The 22127-nt window shown below is 51.0% G+C and overlaps 1 protein-coding gene across 1 annotated transcript in view; it reads left to right on the forward strand.

Moving 5' to 3' along the window:
• Window positions 1-22127, forward strand: part of NUP205 (nucleoporin 205) — an 839084-nt gene that overhangs the window by 678686 nt on the left and 138271 nt on the right. The gene's annotated exons all lie outside the window — the stretch shown is intronic.

The following is a 22127-nucleotide window of genomic DNA, read 5'->3' on the forward strand; positions in this document are numbered from 1 at the left end:
ACCATGCAAGAAAGATGGCACTTTCTCACAGTACCTATGGTACCATTTACCAGGGGCTGACAGGTGGCCAGAGATGCCAATTGGGTTTTAGGCTTTAATGCAGTTTTAGGGAAGGAACACAGGTCTTGGGCACCTGATTGGCAGGAGCCCAGGGCACACTCAGCCAAAGTACATCAGCAATTCAGCAAAAAGTGGGGGCATAGCATGCAAGAAAGAGGGCACTTTCTCACACCCCTGACCTGCCTCAAGCCTCCGGCCGACGCCTGCAGCCTTAATCCAGAAGGCCCCCCTAACCACGACCAGGAGCTGATAGTTCCAACCCCAAAAGGCACCCCTACACCTGACACCCCACGGCCTTGTGTGCCCAAACCGTAAGTGCCTAACCAACCCCTAACTTACCAACTTACCTCTGGAAGTGGTGGTCACACCCAGAAGGCCTTCGTCCCGAGCCTGCAGTGTCTTTCCAAACCGGAGGTTCCCCATTGAAACCAACAGGGTGCCCGACGTCGAAACAGCACCCTGCACTCGGCCGCCCTAGTGCTGCTGAGGGTGCACCTTTAGTGCTAACTTGTTTCCCCATTTGCCCTGAGCTAAAGTCCAGGAGCTTTGCTCCAACAACCCAGTGGCCTGCTTGCCAGCAGCCACCAACCGGAGGCCCCCTATCCCCCATTGGATAACATTGGGCCTCAGCATTCTGCACCCAGCCGCTGAGGATGTTACAAGAGTGCATCCTTGACCCTGGGGAACCCTTGTTCTAACCCCAGAAGCTCAACTCCAAAGGCGGATTACTTGCCTAGTAACCCTTAACGTCATTTCTCTCCATAGGAATCCATTGACTCCTTTTCTCTGGAATTGATTTGTATGGAAACCAGAAAATTAACAATTGTGCAAAACTGATTTTACATACCTTTTCTCTAGGAAATGTCCCAGTGTGATATCTAGGTATATCACACTGAGTAGAAAAAGTTATCTCAAAAGTAACGTAAAAGTAACTTAGCTGTAATTTTCTTTGCAAAGTCGATACAAAGTATGACAGCATTTCACAGTATTGCATTACCAGTAATTCAAACTGTAATCATTTCAAAGTAAATTTACAATTGCATTTCAAACTGTATATTTACTGCAAAGTATTTATCAACTTACCTGTGCCAGGCTTGCTTGGTCCTATTAAATAAATAAACTAAAAGAATATTTTTATACTAAATCAATTGGTCTGAAGTTCAGTCTTTGAGTGTGTGAAATCATTTGCTGATTGATTGGGTTCAACAAATGCTTAACACTGTCCTCTGATACTGCCATACTGTTCGAACACACTACCACAAATAGAGAGTAAGGTTTTATCTAACTTTGCCTCTGCCTACCTTTGGGGTTCCACTGGACTCTGTGCACACTATACCTCACTTTGGTATAGTATATACAGAGCCAGCTTCCTACAGTAGCATTATAAAGGATGCCTCTCTCTTCAGCAGCCCTCAACCACTTGTTTGGTAGTAGAATCCTCTAGGTGTACTTATCTGAAGAACTGCTGGGAAAGCACCAATGTGAGAGATTTAGCATTCTGTTTCAAGTCTTTGCCCCTTATGCTACTGGATGTCAGTTACCGAAAATAAAGTTTTCAAAGTAACAGTGTTCTCCTGCTCTAAAAATCTGAAAACGCTTAAAGTGTTGTACTGAAGCTCTGGCTTCTCAGGTCAAATGTCCCACGAAATTAGATGTGCCTTCGGTTTAATCTTTCTTTGGTAGTTGTGCTAGTCTCCCTCTGGAATGCCCAATACCCCCCATTGACTGTTTTTAGCTGATCTAATACGACTCGACTGAAGAATTAAAAAATATATATTCTGTCACCTGGTATGTACAAATTGCACCATATTAGAGGGGGATGAGGAATTCAATTTGACTATTGCACAAACTGGTAACAGACAACTCGGATAAAAGCTTTCTGATTGCTACTTCTACCTGCAGATTCCTCACCTTTTCAATATCTGACTGAATCTGGAAACTTCTCAGTAGCTCATCATGCTAGTATCGACATCATTGTGACATCACTTTAGCTATGAAGCGCCAATGCTACCTGACGTCAGTCCCCTTTTTTATGTGCCATTGATGTGAATCCAGTGCTTCACTCTACTCGAGGTTTCCTCCCCAGGATGTCTCATTGTTCTTCAAAGAGAAATTCCGTACAGATGCAGTTCAGAGATGTCTCCTCCTTTAGCGTTCAGGTTTCAAAACTTGCAGGGATTGTGATGATCAAATGTTAATCACGGATCCGCATAGCATCTGCTTGGGGTGCTTTGGGTCTGATCACAACATCTGAAAAAAAACACGTTAGTTATAGATTCCTTACCTTAGAATTACCCATAGGCATCAGACTGGATCTGAAAAGTTTTTCCGTCAGCAGTACCTCTGCGCGTCGGGAGGTGGCATCGGTCGGCTCTGCGTCCGTCGTTGGCGTCGTGGTCGCCGGGATGACATTGCGGCAGCTACTCAAACGCCGCCCTCGCGCACTGACGTCAGTTCTTTCTTTTTCTGCACCAGCCAGCGCAAATCCAGGAAGAGCGGTACCTCAGTACTTTTTTGACTAACTTTTGTCGACGTCTTGTTTCGAGTCTCCGACTCCGAACAAGTGCACGAGGGATGCCCGGTTTTAAGGCCTGCGGTTCCTTTAACCGATTGATGTTAGCGACGGATCCGCACTGCGTGTGCCTCTTTTGCCTGGAGCATGACCACGACCCCAAGTCGTGCTTCGACTGTCGGTTATTGACGCCGAAGGCTTTGCGGGAGCGGTCCTGAAAGCTGCTTGGACGATCGTCTGCTCTGTGCCGTTCGAGGTACCGGATGAGAGGGAGGTAGAGGGACCAGTCGCAGAGCCATCATCATTCCGGCTTGAAGTCATCGAAGTCTTCGCACTCTGGGTAGGGTAAGTCGAAGTATAAGAAGAAGTTGAAGAAGCATCGTCGCTCTTCGCCTTCTCCTCGTTGGTCGGCCGATCCGACGAGGCGCGCGGGTAGTGCCACTCCCGAGGCTCCGTGCGTGGAGCCGAAGTTGACTCCGAGCTTCCCTCCTTTTCCAGGACCTGGAGCAAGCCATGCCCAGCTTTGTACGTTCTACGAGGCGATGTATGCCATCTTTGGGCGGACCGACCCCGCCAGGGTGCTTTCGGGCCCCGCAGACTCGGTTGGGGCCTAGGTCTTCGCTGCCGCAGGCTCCGGCGCCGCAGGCCCCCCTTGGATCCAGGCCTGGATCTGGATCAGCGCCGGTTGACCTCATTACACCTCCACCGGCGCCGCTTCCGATGGCACCAATACCGTGCCCGACGGCCCCCCAGGCCGGCGTCAACCCCAGCCTCCTTCCCGGCGTGGACACAGAGCCGGACCGGCGTCATCCGACACCGGATCTGGCACCGGGTGGGGCTATTATGCCCCTGTTCACTCATGGGGCCCCTTTCCAATAGCAGTGGCACCCAGAGGAAGATGAGGAGGACTGGGAGGGGTCAGGTGACCCTTTAACTGTCCAGCTTGATACTGAGCAGGACCGGAGAGAGGAAATGGGGGATGCCAGTGGTCTTGGCACTTTACCCGACCTTGGCATCATGTTTCCTCCTACCGTGGCTATGGAGGAGGGAGCATCATACGCTGTTGTGTTGCGTAGGGCGGACGAGGCTCTCCACCTCAAGCTTCCTACGGTGGCGGTCAGGACTTACCTCCTGACTGAGGTGCTTCAACTGGCGACGAGCTCTTCGGAGCCCCTGCTTCCGTTAAATGAGGCCCTTGCTGATGTCCTTTTGGGCACGTGGTCCAGGACAAATACGGTGGCTCCCGTGGACAGGATGATCGCCCGACGCCACCGCCCGGCTCCGGGCGAACCCACTTTCCTCATCTTGGCAAGAAAATTTTCTCTTCTGCCAGCTCAGGATTGCGGTCCGTAAATACTGCATGTCTCTTGGGCCATTATTCGCACTCAGTGTGGGATACAGTGGCGCAAGTGCTGCCTCAGTGTCTGGAGGAGGCCCAGGCAGTGCTCTCCTAGGCTTTTGCCACCGGTAGAGATGCAGCAAAGTTTACGATGTGTTGTAGGCTGGACACCGCTGACTCTCTGGGCAGGACTATTTCAATGTCGGTAGTGCTTCGGCGCTATGCCTGGATGAGGTCCACTGGCTTTTCAGAGGATGTCCAGAACACCTTGATGAACAACCGGCGAGGTTCCGGGGGCCAGCGGGCGGGCCAGTCCACCAACCCCCCCTTTGCAGCTGCCTCTAAACCCAACTAGTCACTTAGGACAGGTGAGTTTTGCAAATAGTCTGAAGGGGCTACTCCCTCCCCTTCGAGACTAACCCTCCAGCCATGCCACCCCGATACCACCGCATGTCGGAGGATCATCTGGCCCTTCTCCAGCAGGAAGTTACGGCTGTCTTGGCCAAGGGAGTATGTTCCTGTCCCAGAAGTAGGTCGTGGTCATTACTCCCACTACTTTCTGGTCCCCAAAAAGGACAAGGGCCTGCATCCTATCTTGGACCTCAGGGACGTCAATCGCTTCCTCCGGAAGGAGAAGTTCAAGATGTTGATGCTTGCTCAGGACTTCTCTGCCCTCGACCCGCAAGACTGGATGGTAGCGTTGGGCTTGCAGGATGCTTATTTTCACATTCCCGTCCTGCTGGCCCACCGGCGTTACCTGCGGTTCACGGTAGGCAACGAGCACTTTCAGTTCACCGTGCACCCCTTTGGCCTTACCAGCGCCCCTCGGGTGTTCACGGAAGTGATGGCGGTGGTCGCAGCTCATCTGCGCAGATCAGGGGTTTCAATCTTCCCCTATCTCGACAACTGGTTGTTGAATGCGGGCTCGCCCCAGGCAGTCGTCTCCCACCTCCAGACTACGGCCTACCTCCTGCATTTGCTGGGGTTCTCCATCAATGTGCCGAAGTCACACCGGATTCCCTCTCAGAAGTTCCTCTTCATTGGAGCGGTTCTGGACACGACCCCGTTTTTGGTCTATCCTCCCGAACAGCGAGTCCGGGATATTCGGGCTATGATTCCGATCTTTCAGCCTCTGTCACTGGTTTCGGTCTGAATGACCCTGAGTCTGCTGGGCCTCATGACCTCCAGTATCTTGCTGATCAATCATGCCAGGTGGCATATGCAGGCTCTGCAGTGGGACCTGAAGTTCCAGTGGGAGCAGCATCAGGGGAATCTGTCCGATTGCGTCCAGATCTCGGAGGGCACTGCTCGACAATTGCAGTAGTGGCTTACGAACCAGGTTTGGGTCAGTGGCAGATCCCTCTCCCTTCCTCAACCAGACCACACTGTGGTGACGGATGCCTCCCTTCTGGGATGGGGCGGCCACATGGGAGAGGTGGAGATCAGAGGCCTCTGGTCTCCGGCGGAGTCCAGGCTTCACACCATCCTTCTGGAGCTCCGGACGATTCGTCTTGCACTGAAAGCATTCCTTCCATCTGTCCGGGGAAGAGTAGTGCTGGTGTTCACGGACAACACCACCGCCATGTGATATTGCAACAAACAGGGCGGGGTAGGGTCGTGGACGCTATGTCAGGAGGCCCTCCGCATCTGGACATGGCTGGAACTTCAAGGCATTTCCTTGGTGGTTCAACACCTGGCAGGTTCTCTGAACGCCAGGGCGGATGAACTCAGCCACAGGTGCATGGTGGATCACGAATGGCGTCTTCAGTCAGAGGTGGTGCAAGGTCTCTTTCAACAGTGGGGACAGCCTTGGTTAGATCTATTCGCCACCGAAGAGAACGCGCAATGTCAGCAATTCTGTGCGTTGGAATTTCCAAGGCAGCACTTGCTAGGCGACGCTGTTCGTCGCGAGTGGATTTGCGGTCTGTTGTACGCCTTTCCACCTATACCACTTCTGCCTAGAGTGCTGAAGAAAATCAGGCGCGACCGGGCCCAAGTCATTCTTGTGGCTCCGGATTGGACACGAAGAGTCTGGTATGCTCAACATGGCCATCTATCTTCCGATCAGACATCCTCTTCGGGAGGATCTTCTGTCGCAGCAGCAGGGTACGGTCCTCCACCCAAACCTGTCCAGTCTCCACCTCCTTGCGTGGGGATTGAGCGGCAGCAGTTGCAGACTTTCAACCTGCCTCCTGAAGTTTGTGACGTAATTTTGGCAGCCAGGCGTCCCTCCACAAAGACGGTATACGCTTGTACGTGGAACAAATTTGTGGCATGGTGCACAGCAAAGGCTGTGGATCCCCTTTCTGCCCCTCTTTCTGAAGTACTGTTGTTCCTTCTCTCTTTAGCCCACAGGGCTCTGTACTGAGCACTATCAAGGGCTACCTTTCTGCCATCTCGGCTTTCCTCCGGCTGCAATATCAGCCTTCTCTTTCCAAGTCCCCGGTAGTTAACCGTTTCTTGAAAGGCTTAACACATTTTTTTCCTCCAATTCCATTCGTTATGCCTCAGTGGGACTTGAACCTTGTGCTAACTTATTTAATATTTACAAACTCCAAAAACTGCGGCTGGCCCTTGGTTCAGCACCTCAATCCCCGTTAGATAAATGTAAATGTCCTGTGTGTAACACTTCCAAAGTCCGCCGCAGTTGGGCTCCACTGGAATCCAGACAAGCAATTTTAAGAGAATGTAAGGTGCACCAGGAAAAGAGTCCGAACGCTAATAAGGAAGTCCTTTAAGTTTCTTTTATTCTTTTTAGTAACACATGCAGTCAGACATCAGCCAACGCATTTCGTTCTTTACACAAGAACTTCTTCAGGGCTGAAACAATTGACACAAGACAGCACATAATTATACACAAATACATATATAAAACAGCTCCTCAACAACACAAAATTCAACATACCACAAACAACACATTATATATACACTAATATACATGAATTCATTTATCATGACTTTTTTTTATATAAAAGAGAATAATAGATATTCAGAAAAGAGTAGCAAAATAATAAAGATTTTTAGGGAAAATTGGAAAAAAAGGGAGAAGAACATATATTTATATAAAATTAAAATGACAAAAGAAGAAGCAGGACGTGAAGGAAAAGCCTAAGACATTAGCAAACAAATGACAACACAATATTCTCAGACAAATGAGTCAGAAATTCTCACCAATATTGGTAATTAGCAGTGATCCTGTAAGCTTCAAATCACAAGGGTATATTAGCCGAATTCCTACTGGAAACCCCTCAATAAGAGTTCCAAAGCATTAATAGCAGTTACAATGGTCTAAAAGTAAAAGCACCACAAGCCACTTTGTTAAAGACTATATATAAATGCGCAAAGTTGATTGAAGACCTCCCAAAAGGAGATATAAAGGCAGAAGGTCTAGAAACTTGTCAGACAACTGGGAGTCAAGTATTCTCACCTATATTGGTGGTTATAAAAGGTCATTCTAAAATGTAATTCAAAAGATACATCACAGGGAATCCCATCTGGAGGACCCACAGTCAGAGTTCCAGTAGATCGATTCCAGCCCAGACTATCTAAAAATAAGAATGATATAAATTGTACTAATTTTAAACCTCATTAGTAGTTCTAGTTCATCTTGAAGAGAATAGAGACAATGTATACATAACCCCATCATAACTGTTGGGGGAATTCAAAAAGCCGGTGCGCACATTTATGGGTTGCAAGCGTCGAGTTAAATATCATAGATCAATGGTATTATGGCAAATTTTAAAGGGACGCAACAATTTAAGCACCTAGGAGAGAAAAAAACAATGCCAACTGTAACAGGGAGGCCAGCGGAGAACCCCACTTGGCAAAGCCCTCGCAGAACGGGGAGGCTGGGTGGGCGTTAAGGAATCTGCGGCTAGACAACGTCTCTACCAGATACATCATTACCGAAGGTAAGTAACTCGTACATCTGATAGAGACATCTAGCCGCAGATTCCTTAACTTAAGAATAGATACCACAGCCATACCCCAAGGGGGAGGTGGGTCTGCATCCTATCCGGCATCAGAGTGATGGATAAAGGGGGGAGGCTGTGGCGAAACAGCCCGACAGCAACCCAAGCAGCTCGGAAGAGCAGAAATAACGGGATGGCATTAGTCCTTAAAAATGCCAGAATGGTGCTACACCATACCCATATAAAAAAGGGGGCAGGTAGAATGGTCTGAGCCATATACCAGAGCAAGGAAAGAAGGCCCATTTCCACTAATGGCGCACAATCAGGACACCAACTGAGGTTCAAATGAACCATAAGAGATGCAACCGGAGCCTAACAGACTAGCCCATACGCTGCATATAAAAACATTCTAATCACCATCATTAGCACAATAGCATCACAGAAATTAATCTGCACTCTTTCCTTAATTTATTTTAACAATAAGGGGCTGAGAGCTCAATATGACTGTCACATTTCTTATAATAGGTTTCACAACATCCCATAGAGTGTGTCCCGAGAATAAACAAGCATTAGCATAGCCAATAGGTCTCGCCTTTGGGACCTTAGAAGTGTTTAGCCATGCAACAGTTGATGTTGTTGTACCAATGATATTGTGTTGCATAACTAAATACTTATAAGGTCCCAAAGGCGAGACCTATTGGCTATGCCAATGCTTGTTGGTTTTTCAAATACGTGAGACGACTCATTATATGTCCCTCTACACAGATGATATGGTGCTCTTCCTTCATAATCTGCATACAGAACTAGTGAGGGTGGCCCGTATTCTCTCAGCCTTCGGGGAGACTTCTTGGTGAATTGGCTAAAAACTAACCTGTTCCAGATGCACGAAGATGGAAATGTACCTCCGGAACTAGAGGGCATGCATTGGAAGCCAGAGATAGTGCAGTATTTAGGTGCCCAAGTGTATTGATCACTCCCTGATCTCCTGTAGGGTAACATAGGTGTGGCAGTCACTATTTTGCACCATGCCAATGCTTATTGTTGATGTAGTTTCTCCATTTTCACTTTCACTAAGATGCTTGGTTGCAAATTGCTATGCTTGAGTCATACGCACACACACAGTGCCACACCCACTTACCCTGCACCATCTCAACAAGGAACGACTGCTGCTGAGCGCTACTGCCCTGAGCCCAGAGCCTGTGTGCAGGGGCACATTTATCAATAGTGCGGCAGGTGCAGCGGATCCTGTCAGTGGAGCAAGGAATGTACAAACACCAGTGTCTGTCTTTCAGTCCAGATAGTGAATAGAGAGTGAACTTTTGTTCAGTAATGCCCCTTATGCCAGACTTCTGCCCCCGGTGGAATTTACACCAGCGGCTAGCTCACACGAGGCTTTTAAATCAAGTTGGAGTTGGCAGAGAAAAGAACTGCAGGCCTTCCTCGACTCAGAGGAATACACTATGCACAAAACTAGAGCACATTGTGCGTGTGTGTGTCAAGGAATAAAGCAATTAACAGATGTGCGGCTTTTATTAAACAAAGGAAGTTCGAATGTTTTTGTTTGAAAAGCATTTGATCTAAAAAGGCAAATGGGACTGTTTAATTAAAAGTCGAGTTGTAGTTCTTCTAGAATTTCAATTGAACCTCTTTGAATAAAGTGAATCAGAAATTAAACTGTACAGCTAGAGGCAGGCTAGAGAAGGTGTGATCCTGCAGGCACTTCTAGCTGCTGCGTCTCGCGGGTCACAGGGGGGGGGTCCCTGGTGATGGGCACAGAGGGCGCCAAGCCTCTCAAGTGATGCCTTATTTCAATGGATGACGGACGCCATTATTATCCCGAGGGCATCAGCCCTGCCTCCCTGGCCCCTCCGACGGGTGTTTGCCATCTCAGAATGGTAAACAAATAATAAAGTTTAAAAAAATGGCACCGCCACCTTATAATGCATTTTCTTTAAGCACATGAAAATGCATTCAAAGATGATTGTAGCAGATTCATTAGGAAATCCATTTCCCCCAGATAACTGCTGCATTGCATATTGAGGATCCAAATGAAACAAGACACCGACAAACTCTTCTGTGCAGTAAGGGAGGGGGAGGAGCGGGTGAGAGAGGGGGAGGAAAGCCGGCCATGGGAGGAAAGGAATGCTAGAAACCAGGATCCGAATCAGAGACCAACCACTCCAGAAAAGGTACGTACGGTGTGGAACACCCAAAAGGGGAGCATTTGTCACCCCAGTAAGAGGAAGCAAGGAGGAACCTATGGGCAACTTGCAACAACTCTGAAAAGCTCCCCCACACATCCCCACACATTGCAGCCCCGAAAAGAGGTGGCGATGTAGGAAGAGGAAACCACAGCAACCTGCACATATACATAAATGTATAAACATATAAATATGTAGAGACGGAACAAGCCAGGAGCATGAACATGTCCATACCGGAGCATACCTAATACAGTAAGGGCAGGTAGGAGCCGTTTTTGAAGAGGAGAGTAAGAAACCTCCCAAGGAGGTGGAACAGGCAGGGTGACCATGGCGCAAGAAGATTGCACAAGGGAAAATTTAGAAAGTTGTACAACGGATCACCAAGCGACGCATGGAGCCGATAGGATCTCCAGGCCCAGGTGAGATAAGCAAAGCTATATAATAGCATACCAGTACCCCACATGGAGTATGCATACCCCAAACAACGGGGAACACCTCTTAGGGCAATAAGCCAAGCCAAAAGTGCTCAGTAACTAACCGAACCCGTGAACAAACGTTCCGAGCCGTATGACATTACCGAGCTGAGCCACCAGCTCAATACCACAAGCAGAGGACCAGACACAGCAATCTGTGGAACACGGACCAACTGGCAGCCCAAAGCAAAACGCATCCAAGGGATGCCAATAAAAGGGTAATCACCCTTGCCATAGGAAAAGAAGACGGAAGGCTCACTGCCCATATAAAACACAGAGCGCAGCTAAAGGATGCGAAATGAAAAAGTACCACCACGGAAGAAAGGCCTAAGAAGACCCAAGTGTAAGGACGAAAGCCCGCAAGGAGCCGATGAACCGCCGACTCGGCGTGAGCATCAAAAAACAAAACCCCATCAAAGGGTAAGTCAACCTTTCGCTCCCGGATATTTTTGGGGAAGACACTATCCCGTAACCAAGAGTGACGCCTTAAGGCAACAGAGCACGCCATAGCACGTCCCAAAGAATCCGCAGTATCTAAAGCTGAGCGAATTGTGAATTCGGCAAGGTCGCGGCCATGCCAGAGGAGGCGAAGGGGATCAACCCGAGCACCTTCAGAGGTGGCTGAAAGCAAAGACTCTGCAGAGTCCCACAGGGCAGAAGTAGCCCGTGCTAAAACACATATTGTGTTCAAGGATGGTAGGGCCGCACTAGTGGAGGCAAATACGTTCCTGCCCCATGACTGTAGCCATCGGGACTCCCGAGAGAGAGGAAGCATAGAGGAGGCAGGGCGGGGAAAGCAGTTTGCAACACAAACCCTTGTACATCAGGGTGTACAAAAAGACAGACTGGATCATGCGGAGCTGGACGGTGGCGGTGCAAAACTAAACGAGCCACCGGATCACCTGAAGCCGGCCGGACCCAGGTACCTAAAAGGGTATCATAAAGGTAAGCCTCAAAGGGTAGAAGCGGCTCCACAGTCCCGGACCCCCGATGAAGGATATCAAGCAAGGGGTCGACCGATACGGGGGCAGAAGGGGGTTGCATGCTCAAAATGCAGGTGGCCAATGAGACCACCCTCAAGAAAGCCGCACCGGCCTCGGTAGCCCTCCGTGGAGGAGACAACAACTCATCAGTGGGGGAGGGTTGTAAACTGACCCACCCTAGACCGTGAGGGTGCGACCAATGTTCTACAGAAGGGAGTCCAATTGAAGAATGAGGATCCTGACGGTGCTCCTGGGGAGGCGAAGAGCCTGCAGGATGTGGAGGAGGTGAAGAGCCTGCTGGATCTGGGAGCTCCCGAGGAAGCTCAACAAATTCCAAGGGGGGCACAGACAACAGTACGTCTGGTGATGGTGGGCGAGAAGACTGCGCTGAACTCTCTCCCGAGGCCTCTGGAGAAGAGTCCATAATTCTGCGCCGACAGGGCGCCGAGGCGACACGAGTGGGCGCCAACCCGGCGTCATTAGACGTCGACTCTGCTCCGTCCGGCATCAACTTGGCGCCGAGACTATGACAAGCTCCCCTTCCGAGGAAGGAGCAGATGCCGGAGCCGGCGAGGCAGGCTTTCGGTGCCGGCCCGGCGCCGACTCCACCTTATCCATGCTAGGCTCTGACTCCGGAGAAAGCAATGGAGGCGGAGCCGAGGAGGGAAGGCGCCGGTACGGCGCCGACCCCGGCTCCGGACAGGCGACTGCCTGACCTGGAGCCTGGGGTGTGCTCAGAGCGGGGCTACGAGCACTAGAAACCACCTGCAGCGCCGCTGGGAACCCAGCGGGGCTACGCGGCGCAACCGCAGAGGGGGACCCAACTTGGCCGCTCCCTAACGGTGCCACATCTCAGACGTCCCTGTGGGGTAGCTCAATTGGCGCAGAGGGCGAACCCACCGGCGAGGACGCCACAGGGACGGGAGAGGGGCCAAGGGAGGCCTGAAAAGCTGCGGCATATGCCTCCATTTGTGCCCGAGTCACCCCCACACCCGGAAAGGGCGGGTAGGGCAACTGCTGGGAGCGCACGTTCGAAACGTTCTGGGAACCAGAGCTCCTGACAACAGAAGAAGAAGGGGAGGTCGAAGACCTCGGCGACAAGTGCCTCGATTTACCAAGTGGCGAACGGCGGCCCCTGACGTCGAACGACAGCGGGAGGGACCTGCTGTTGAAGAAGTCGGGGGCGAGACGGCTCCAACCTGGATAACCGCGCCGGGAGCGGCTTTATACGGCGCTCGCGCCGAGACTTGGGCTTCAGGTGTTGGCACGCCTCGCAGTCCGTGGAGTCATGGTGCTCGCCCAGACACCACATACAAATAAGATGCGGGTCTGTCGCAGACATCTGTTGCGAACAGGAATTACAAGTTTTAAAGCCTGAAGGCATCGCACACTGTTCCCCGACACGAAGCGTCGACAAGGCCTGAAAACAGGCCAGAGGAACCGCACACTCAGGATCCGCGTTGCATGCGGAAAAGAAGGAAACTGACTTCAGCGTGCCGGGAGGGACTTGTATGACCTCGCTGATGTCCCTTATGTGGATGGTGTCAGGGCAGGGTCGTGTGGCGCCGTCCCCCGGCACGCAGAGGTGCTGCTGCAAAGTTTTTTCCGGATCCAGTCTGACGCCTGGGGATATTCTAAGTTAAGGAATCTACAGCTAGATGTCTCTATGAGATAAAAGGCTACTTGTCTGTTTTCAGCCTTTCTCGATCTCCTGGACCCACTGTCCATTTTCAAATTAACAATAATTATGAAGTTTCCGACGGGCCGCGCCAACGTGTTTCGTCTACCCCTTTCATAATGGCATAATGGGATCTTTATTTGATTTTTACTTTTTTTTTTTTTTTTTTTTTTTTTTTAAAACCTTTATTTTCAAAAAACTGGACACAGCTATTCAGCCGACAACCCGGAGGTTCGGCAGCTTCGATAAAGAGGAACAGAGACGCGTCCACAGTACAATGAAGGAGGAGTGCAAAGATTCCATTTTTTAAATAAACACAAAACACACAACAACCCCCAGCAAGGCAAGAACACTGAATGCCCATGGTGATAGCCCCCCAGGGGAGGCAGGACCCCAATCATCTACCATTTACAGTACTGTGAAAAGAGGAAGAAGGGGGACAGCAGAGGCCAAAGAAGTCCATTAACCATACTGAGCTGGAAAGAAGGTTAGGAGGAAAGCTGTTCCTCGGGGGGATCCAAATCAGGGGCAAGACAAATTCCCCCCCTGTATTGATTCCATCGTCCCCAGATGGCGTGCCACTTCCGAGGGCGGCCTCTAGCGCAATATACCGTCTTCTCCCTTAGCATACTCCAATCCATATTTTCTTTCCACTCAGTCAATGTGGGGGGCCCCATGGATCCCCACAATCGCGCTATATCTCTCTTAGCGACCATGTTACCCAGAGTCACCCATTGGGTCTGCGCCGCATTATGATCAGTGGGCCCCCAGACATTCAGGAGACAACACCGCGCTTCCGGCTGCATAGCGATGCCCGTCACCTCCCCCATCACTGCATGGACTCTCCTCCAGAATTCCGCGATGACACCACATTCCCAAATGATATGCAGGAAAGTACCCACCATACCACATCCCCTCCTGCATAGGCCGTCCTCCGAGAATCCCATGTGAACCAGCCTTGGCCCCGTCACGTACACTCGATGCAGTATTTTAAGCTGCACCAGCCTCAGACGCGACGGGATCGCAACCTCCTTAGGAGAGGAAACAGCGGACTGCCAATCCTCGTCATCCAACTCGAGGCCATCCCTAGACCACTGGTCCCTCAACCCCAGAAGCATATCCGCCCGGACGTTGATCAGTTTCTTATAGATGAGCGAGATCGTGCTCTCAGGCATATGGCCATCAAGGACCCGGTCCTCCAAAGGAGAGGACTCAGGCACCTTCTCACCCTCCATGAGGACTGATCGGAGGGCATGACGCACCTGAATATAGCGGAAATACTCAGATGGCCCCAGCTCGTACTCCTTCTGCAACTCTTCAAAGGACTTCACCCTCCCCTTAATCAGGACATCTCCGACCCTGGAGATGCCGATCAAGTCCCATTTGTCAAAGCCTTTTGTGTGCCAAAGCCTACCCAGTCCCTCAGATTCAAACAGCGGGGTAGCGAGGGTGAGCCTATCCTTTCAACCCAGCGAGTCAGTTGCCATCTTCCACACACGCACCGCCACACCAGTGGGCCCCGTGAGGGACGAGTCCAGGGACCGCGAATACAACGCCCTGTAATAGTTACCACCACGCAGCAACCACCTGTCCATGGCATACCCGGGGCTGAGGGCAGGGCCATAAAACCCATGATTAATCGCACTCAGCTGGGTGGCCCAATAGTACCGTCGGATGTCTGGAAGCGCAATACCCCCGTCGTACCATGGAAGCGTCAACTTTGCAATAGCTATTCGCGGCCGCCCGTCCCACAGCAACGTTCGTTGGAGGCCTTCGACCTCCCGAAAGTAGTTGGCCAGTACCCAATCCAAAGTATTCTGCAGTGCGTAGAGGAACCGGGGAAGAGACATCATTTTGAACAGGGCCGCGCGCCCAACGAGGGAGAGCGGCAGCCTCCGCCAGCCCTCCACGTCCCGCCTCAGGCGCGCGAGGGGGGGGGAGCAGGTTCCTCTCATATCGCACGGCAGAGTCCATGGAGATAAAGATCCCCAGATACACGAAGCCCTGCTGAGCAACCTGGATCGAACAAGTTCGAGGGATCGGTGGAACCTCGCCACTAAGAACATATAAGTACGATTTACTCCAGTTGATAACGAGACCCGAGTTCCTACCGAAAGATGTGAGTACGTCACAGACCACTAGAAGTGATTTCTTGGGTGAGGCAAGATACAACAGGATGTCATCAGCATAGAGCGATATACGATCCTCGTGTTCAGGCGACCATCTAAGTCCCCGTATATCCGGGTGCCAGCGTATCCACGCAGCCAGCGGCTCAAGGGCGAGGGCAAACAACAATGGCGACAGGGGACAACCTTGCCGAGTACCCCTCCCAAGCTGAAACGGAGTCGACGCCCGGCCATTTACCACCACACTCGCAAGAGGGCCCTCATACAGCAACCTCACCCAGCTCACAAAGCCGTGACCAAAGCCGAACTTGGTCAACACGGCCCACAAATATGCCCATTCCACCGTGTCAAAGGCCATCGTGGCGTCGAGAGACGCCACAATAGCTGGTTCACGCAGCGTGCCCGCCCTGGCGATTACACCATGAAGGCGCCGAAGATTTAACGCTGTGTTACGGTGCGGGATGAATCCGGATTGATCCGGGTGGACCAAGTCACCGAGTACCCTAATCAACCGGGCCGCCAGGATTTTAGCCAGAATTTTCGGCTCTGCGTTAAGGAGTGAGATAGGCCTATATGAGGCGCACTTATCTCTGGGTTTGCCCTCTTTGTGTATAACCACAATCGTCGCCAGTCGCTGATCCAACGGGAGGGCCCCACTCCCCCGCGCCTCCACGAACATGGCGCGCAGGTGAGGGGCAACCCTATCCGGAAACAGCTTGTACAGGTCGACCGGCAAGCCGTTCGGACCCGAGGCCTTGCCCGAGTTCAACGCGCGGATAGCCCCCGCCACCTCATCGACCGTTATGTCACCATCTAGATCGTCCCTATCTATATCAGAGAGGCAGGGCAATGCGATATCACGCAGGAGGTCACGCGAGTCCTCGGGCGGCCTGTCCGACACTGAGGCATAAACCATACGGAAATAGTCCGAGAAACACTGCACAATCCTCTCAGGTTCCACAGTCACCTCTCCCCCCTCTCCCGTCAACTCCGGCACTACTCTATTGACCCGTTCTTTTTTGTCCAGCCAAGCCAGGAGTTTCCCGGCCTTGTCACCAACATCATACAGACGGCCCTGCTGTTCCCTACCGAGGGTCTTAGCGGCATTCGTCACCAGGTCCTTACACTCGGATTGCTTCAGGCACAGCTCATGCAGTGAGGCCTCTGTAACCTCCTCCTCCAGCGCTCCCTCCAAAGCCGCGATCTCCTCCTCAATCTGCAAAACCTCGCCATCTCTCCGCCGCTTGGCAGCCACTACAAGGGAGAGGGCTTCCCCTCGCAGCACGGTCTTAAATGCTTCCCACAGCGACACTGCCGAGTCCACGGATCCCTGATTGTCCTTGAAAAAATTATCTACTGTCTTTACCAGCGCGCTGCGCATCTTGGGGTCTCGGAAATACCAAGGGTTGATAGGGGCCACCCTTCCCCCTCCCTCTCGCCCCAGATCCAGCCTGACCCACACCGGCGAATGGTCAGATATACCACGCGCCATGTGCCTGGCCTCAGACACCAATGAGGCATGCGCAGCCAGAGTGAGTATGTAGTCAATCCTGGAAAGGCTACCATGCGCCCCGGAGTGGAAAGTGTATTGACTCTGTGTGGGGTGCCGGAGCCTCCAGCAGTCTATTAGGCCAAGCGTATCTAGAAAGTCTGGAAGCCACTTCTGAGCCCCCCCAGTGTCTCTGGGCGGGTATCTATCCAGCAGGCCGGAGCCAACAGCGTTGAAATCACCTCCCACTACAAGCATACCCCCCGGGAGATCCAGCAGGGCCCTACCCAGATCTGTGAACGTGGAGGCCTGCAGGGCCGGCGGGACATAAACCGAAACCAAAACCAAAGTTCTTCCTTCCCACCGCCCCGCCACCGCCACAAACCTCCCCCTATCATCAACAATGGTGGAATCCACCTCAAATGGTAGCGAGGCTCTGACTAGGATGCCCACACCCCTGGACCCAGAGGAGAATCCCAAATGAGCTATGAGTTTATAACCCTTCCTATTCAGGGCATAGCACGTATTACCCATAAGATGCGTCTCCTGCAGCAGGGCAACATCCGGCAATGACCGTTTCAAGAATTGCAAAACAATCCCACGCTTAATGCGATCCCCCAAACCATTAACATTCCAGCTTATAACACTTAAGCCCCTACCCCCCATCCCCAAACGTAAAGAGGCCCACCCCACACCCGAAGAGCCACCATGGAACAGTCCTGAAGATAATTACTATGCCTTGCGGAAACAAACCCCCCCACAACAAACCCAAAATCCCGGAAACCCCCCCCACCCTGCACCCCTGCTGCAGCTTACAATGCCCCCCCAACTTGCAGTGTGCCTGTCGCCCCACCAAACCCAAAATATACAAAAAGTACCCTAAGGGAGGAAAGAGCTCCCCCGTCCTCCCACAACCTCCGTATTTACTGCAAGTCATTATCTAAAGTCAGTCCGAGTCAGCCCGGTTCCGAAGACATCAACCTTGTTCATCCCGGCCACTGTCCCCTTCTACGGCAGTGTCCTCTTCCGTGCGTCGTCGAGGCAGAGCGTCCAGCCATTCATCCGCCATGGCAGGCGACTCAAAGAAGAATGTTCGGTCTTCAAACACCACACGTAGTCTGGCAGGGAAGAGCATGGCGTATTTCAGTTCCCTCTCCCGAAGCCTCCTCTTCACCCCCAGGAAGCCCTGCCGCTGCCTCTGCACCTGCTGGGTGAAGTCAGGATAGAAATTCACCGACGCGTTCTGGAAGGGGACCGGGCCCATTACCCTCGAGGCCTGCAGGATAGCGTCCCGGTCTCGAAAATGAAAGAGCCGGGCAACGATCGGCCTCGGTGTGGCTCCCACCTTGGGCCGCCCACCCGGCACTCTATGGGCCCGCTCAACTGCGAAGAACTTCCCTAGACCCTTAGGCTGCAGATGATTGAGCACCAAGTCCTCCACGAGCAGGTCCACTGACGTCTCGTCCGAGGACTCCGGGACCCCGATAACGCGCACGTTGTTGCGCCTGGCCCGGCTCTCGAAGTCCTCCAGCCGACAGGCGGCGAGATCACTCTCGGTCCGCAACTTACGGACCTCGGTCTGCAAGTCCGAGACATCATCGGCGAGGCCCGTGGTCTTGATGTCCAGGGATTTGACCCGTTCATTTGTTTTGCCCAGATCCGCGCGGATCAGATTAACATCCACCAAGATGGTATCCACTTTGTGCGCCAGGGCATCAAACTGTCTCCCAATCGAAGTCTGCAGCCCGTCGAGTGCACCCATGACATCCTGCAGTGAGAGCTCCGGGGCCAAGGGTGAGGCAGTCTTCTGTGTGTCCGGGGACTGGCTCGGTGCACCCGGTGACCCCTTCTGCTGGGCATAGCGGTCCATGTTATTGGCTTGAGTGTAGGCTCCCCGCCTGGTGGCCTTGGGCTTCGGCCGGTCCACCTCTGCCTTGCCCGACATGGTGGGCTCAAGCAAGTCGGTGCAAACCGGACTGCCCTCTCTCAGCGAGAGAGATCAGGAGTGCTCCGTCTTACGATGGGTCGCCAGTGTGGCATGCAGAGCGTCCGAATGATAATAAAGCAGACGCGAGCACTCCCTGGGCTGGGCAGACAAAGGGCGAGAAAGTGAAAGTGAAAGGATAAGGACCTCCGTCCGGCAGTTCACACCTCGCCTGGCCGCTGTTGTTCAATTAGAGGTCGGGCATCCTGCCAACTCGAGCCCCTGGCATCCCTCGGAGATGGGCCTCAATCGTCCGCCATGCATAACTCCGGTTCCCGGTGGGCGATTCGACCTCGGGTGGCATCGATCGCCTCCCTGACAAGTCATCTACACGATGCCATGCATACAAACAGGATTATATACAGGATAGACGACGGAGGGCACGAGGGTCTCGGGAGCTCAAAGCTCACGCGGCCATCTTGGTCAAGCGCTAGGCTCCTCGATTTTTACTTTTTTAATGTGGTTCTCCTTTTGAGCCATTGCACAGTTGCCACTTGTGACTGCTTGCTTTTAAGACTAGTCGTCTTGTAGTTTGAAAGTTGGCGAGGCATAACAGTGAGTTGGTGATGCTGAACGTCAAGCGCCCTCTTCACTACTTTCTTCCAAGACAAGCTGGCTCCTGCAATCAAGGCTGCTTTCCTGCCTAAAGTGGTCATGCCCCCTCTTATGAGGCAGTCTATCACTTTACCTTCATTTTTCCCCCTCTAAATTCTGCTAGAGAGGAAGAGAGGCTTGATAGGCTGGATCCCAAGAGAGCAGCTAGCTTTTATATATTAACCCTACCAAAGACTTCCAGATTGATAACAAGCTTTTCATAGGCTACACTGGCCTGATGAAGGGCAGAGCCATCTAGAAGAGGACGTTATCAAGTTGGATCATCTTATGCATTAAGATATGCTACACCATGGCTCACAAAGGAACACCAAAGGGCAACAAAAAACTTCTACTTCAGTCCTGGTAAGGAGAGTTCCATTGCAGAGATCTGCAAAGCGGCAAATTAGGCTTCTCTTCACACCTTTGTAAAGCTTTATTGTTTCGACTCGGAAGTGCATAGGGACGGTCACCTAGAATCCTCTTTCCTTAAGCATTTCTTAGTTTAATTAGCCATTCAAACTGCTTTCGGGTTGGGTACTGAGAGTCTATTCATAAGGGGAGGAATCTGCAGCTAGAAGTATATCTCAGAAGAAAAAGTTACTTACCTCCGGTAATGACTATTCTGGGGGATACTCTGTCTACCTGCGTATTTTTAACTGACGCCACCCAACTTTAAAATGGTCCTATTTCAGAGATCTTATGGCCCCTTGTCCAGTTGATGTTACCTTGTTTGCCTCAAATGTGTTTAAAGAATAGAAATGGAGGGGAAGCAGGCGTAGGGAGCTTTATGGCTCCGGTGACATAACAATATTGCTTCCAGCGCTGAAGTTTAGCCAGTACCCCATATTGACGTGGTGGGCTATCAAAATGTTTCCAGATTAAGTCCGACACCTTGGATATTGAAAATGCGTTGAATCTGCAGGTAGATTGAGCATCCACCAGAAAGATCGTTAACGAAGGTAAGTAACTTTTTTCATCCAGTGCACCATCACAAAAAGCTCTCCTAGGAAAATCATAATAAGAGATAAAAGAAAGCCTAATCACTACTACCAGTGCCAAGCGTAAACATTTCCATGGTATCTTGTCCTGTATTGAGAGATTTCTCTCAGCCTTTGGTATCCCTTTTAATTTATTGCAGTAGGCTCCAATTTTGAGGAAAATATTTGATCCATAACAATTACTAGTTAATTTTGTAGCATTTTTTTTAATTGTGTTTTTTCTTCATTGCTCCTGTTTGATAAAGCCTACGATTTTCTTGCTTTCAGACAGTAATTGTACAGGTATTCTACAATACTATTGACCCTACTTTCACTATAATACTCAAGCTAACCAATAATCTCAATACTTCAGCTTTGTCTTTGGCTTCAGATCCTTAGATTGTGGGCTTTAATTTGTGGTAATTTATTTTTGGGGCTCCTGGAAGACGTGGCACTCTGACCACTAAGTGATGCAGGTTTATTTCCTCCTCGTATCAAATCTTGTTTGATCAAATTGTCAAACCGTTTAGCAAAGGTAAAGACTGTGCCATTGGCATAGTCCAATTCATCATGTTTGAGTTTGTGTGCCTTTATTTGCTTAACGTCCTCTTCAAATTTATCTAAAACACCTCCTTCTAAGATCGTATAGTTTTTCTTAGTTGCCGCCACTAGATTAAGATCAGAAATCTCTTTCTCCAGGATTTCTACTTCCAGCCCAACGTTGCCAACTATTTAGACAGAAGTATACACATGCACGAATCGTAAGGTTCAATATCCTGAGCAACAAGAGTCCATAGTAAATTAATAAGTCCGCACAGTTTTTCTTCATAGAAGTCTTCTTTATATCTTGTTTATTCCACGTTCTGTATGATAACGGTTACTTCGGCCATCAATAAAACAATTATAGCCAGTTGCTTAGGCCAACAGCAAGACAACTCTTAGCCAACACGTATTTCGTTTCCGTGGAAGTATCCACGGACTTCTTCAGGGCTAAAATTAAACGGGTAAGGCCACATTAAAACCAATATGCCCCTCTTCTCCCCCCCCCCCCCCCCCTCCCCCGAACTCAAATCTTGCTTGGACTGGAGAAGAGGACCAAAGAAGAACTGCCCTGCTAAACGAGGACCTTCCAAAGAGAGGCTGCACTGAAGTTGGAACGCACCCTGCTGCTCCTTGGGCTAGCGAAGAGTGGACTGTGGCACCCGTGTCCTGCTTGTGGAGTAGTCGCCCTCCGAGCCCTGCCAAAGTTCTTAGAAGTAACCACATTCATCCTTGATGTGCTAATGCCACTATAATTTGAAGGCGGGTTGTCCCTTTAGCCCAACGCAGTTGCAGAATATTATTGTTACACATGCCTCCTTATTGGGCACGGTGCTGATATGGACAAGATAAATGCGCTTTGCCTTTAGTCAACATCACAGCTGGAGTTGTAGGGGGTCCGCCTTGCGCGAAAGGCTTTTCTCCCTTTCCTCAGAGAGCACCATTTGATTTGATTTGCCGAGTGGAATTATGCATGTGGTGTGGTAGGCTGTGCAGTCGGACATTTAAGCTTTGGGGGCCTACATAATGGGCACTCTCATTGTGAGGGTGGTATGCACTGAGTTACTTCTCACTGGAAGACCATGAGTGGGACCTAATCCTGAGTTAGGGGCCTAGATTGTCTCCAAAAGGGATGTCCACACACAGACCTCTTTGTCATGTTCCTGAACAGTCCGTGTTTTGTGCCGTATTCTCACTTATGAATGGTTCCTTAAGGCATGTCTTTAGATTCAGCTGGTTACAAGATTTGTTCTACACGGT

This window comes from Triturus cristatus, chromosome 4_1 (assembly GCF_964204655.1).
Source record: "Triturus cristatus chromosome 4_1, aTriCri1.1, whole genome shotgun sequence".
Lineage (NCBI taxonomy): Eukaryota > Metazoa > Chordata > Amphibia > Caudata > Salamandridae > Triturus > Triturus cristatus.